Source organism: Panthera leo, chromosome B1, assembly GCF_018350215.1.
Source record: "Panthera leo isolate Ple1 chromosome B1, P.leo_Ple1_pat1.1, whole genome shotgun sequence".
NCBI classification, from domain to species: domain Eukaryota; kingdom Metazoa; phylum Chordata; class Mammalia; order Carnivora; family Felidae; genus Panthera; species Panthera leo.
The window spans coordinates 21,677,626-21,679,598 of NC_056682.1; the positions used below are offsets into that span (position 1 = coordinate 21,677,626).

General features: G+C 44.3%; 1 pseudogene; it reads left to right on the forward strand.

The window, feature by feature from the left end:
* Nucleotides 1-254: 254 nt before the first annotated feature.
* Nucleotides 255-1,517, forward strand: LOC122218337 (annotated as a pseudogene).
* The last annotated feature ends 456 nt before the right edge of the window (nt 1,518-1,973 follow it).

Below are 1,973 nucleotides of genomic sequence, written 5' to 3' on the forward strand. Positions count from 1 at the left end.
ATCTCACAGTTCGTGAGTTTGAGCCCCGCTTCGGGCTCTGTGCTGACAGCTCAGAGCCTGGAGCCTGCTTCACATTCTGTGTCTCCCTCTCTCTCTGCCCCTTCCCTGCTCATGCTGTGTCTCTCTCTCTGTCTCAAAAATAAATTAACATTAAAAAAAAATTAAAAAAAAAAAAAAACACTTGAAATTCAGCCTACGAAGGTTTGCCACCGGAACACAGGTGTCGTAGAAAACACTGCTAAACTTAAACCAAAATGGAAAAGGCAAAGCCTCGTATCAACATCGTCGTCATTGGACACGCAGGTTCTGGCAAGTCTACCACTGCTGGTCATCTGATCTACAAATGTGGAATCAACAAGAGAACTGCTGAAAAATTTGGGAAGAAGTCTGCTGAGATGAGAAAGGGCTCTTTCAAGTGTCCCTGGGTCTTTGATAAACTGAAAGCTGAACGTAAACATGGTATCACCATTGACATCTCCCTGTGGAAATTTGCGACCAGCGATTATCATGTGACCATCATCGATACCCCAGGACACAGAGATTTCATCAAAAATACGATTACAGACACATCTCAGGTTGACTGTGCTGTCCTGATTGTCGCTGCTGGTGTTGGTGAATTTGAAGCAAGTCTCTCCAAGAATGGGCAGACCCCTGGGGCATGCCTTCTGGCTTACACACTGGGTGTAAGACAACTCATCGTTAGTGTTAACAAAATGGATTCTGCTGAGCCGCCCTACAGCCTGAAGAGATATGAGGAAATCATTAAGGCAGTCAGCACCTACATTAAGAAAGTTGGCTACAACCCTGACACAGTAGCATTTGTGCCAATTTCTGGTTGGAATGGTGACAACCTGCTGGAGCTAAGCGCTAACATGCCTTCGTTCAAGGGATGGAAAGTCACCCGTAAAGATGGCAATGCCAGTGGAACCACGATGCTGGAAGCTCTGGATTGCATTCTGCCAACAACTCATCCAACTGACAAGCCTACCCCTCCAGGATGTCTACAAAATTGGTGGTATCGGTACTGTTCCTGTGGGCTGCATGGAGACTGGTGTTCTTAAACCAGGCGTGGTAGTCACTTTTGCTCCAGTCGATGTTATAACTGAAGTGAAGTCTATTGAAATGCACCACGGGGGTGCCTGGGTGGCTCAGTCGGTTAAGCGCTGGACTTCAGCTCAGGTCGTGATCTTGAGGTTTGTGGGTTCGAGCCCTGCATCAGGCTCTGTGCTGATGGCTCAGAGCCTGTAGCCTGCTTCGGATTCTGTGTCTCCTTTTGTCTCTGCCTCTCCCCGCTCTTGCACACTGTATCTCTCAAAAATAAGTTGATGCTGCCATCATTGATATGGTTCCTGACAAGCCCATGTGTGTTGAAAGCTTCTCCATCCTCCTCTGGACTGTTTTGCTGTTTTGACGTGAGACAGATGGTGGCTGTGCGTGTCATCAAAGCAGTGGACAAGAAGGCAACTGGAGCTGGCAAGGTCACCAAGTCTGCCCAGAAGACTCTGAAGGCTAAATGAATATTATCCCCAATACCTGTCACCCCGTCTTCATCAGTGGTGGAAGGAAGGTGTCAGAACTGTTTGTGTCAATTGGCCATTTAAGTTGAATGGTAAAAGACTGGTTAATGACAGCAATGCATCGTAAAACCTTCAGAAGGAAAGGAGAATGTTTTGTGGACCATTTGTTATTTGTGTGTATGTATGTATGTATATATGTGGCAGTTTTAAGTTATTAGTTTTTAAAATCAGTACTTCTTAATAGAAACAACGATCTAAAATCTGTCACAGAATTTTGAGACCTATTAAAACAAAAGTTTAGTGAGAAAAAAAATTTGATCTGCCTAATCCACCACGTTAACAGATTACAAAAGAAAAAACATATGATTATCTCTTTAGATGTGAAAAAAAGCTTTGACAAAACCCAACATCCATTTCCAATAAAAATTCTCAGTAGAGAAGGGAGTTTTCCTAACC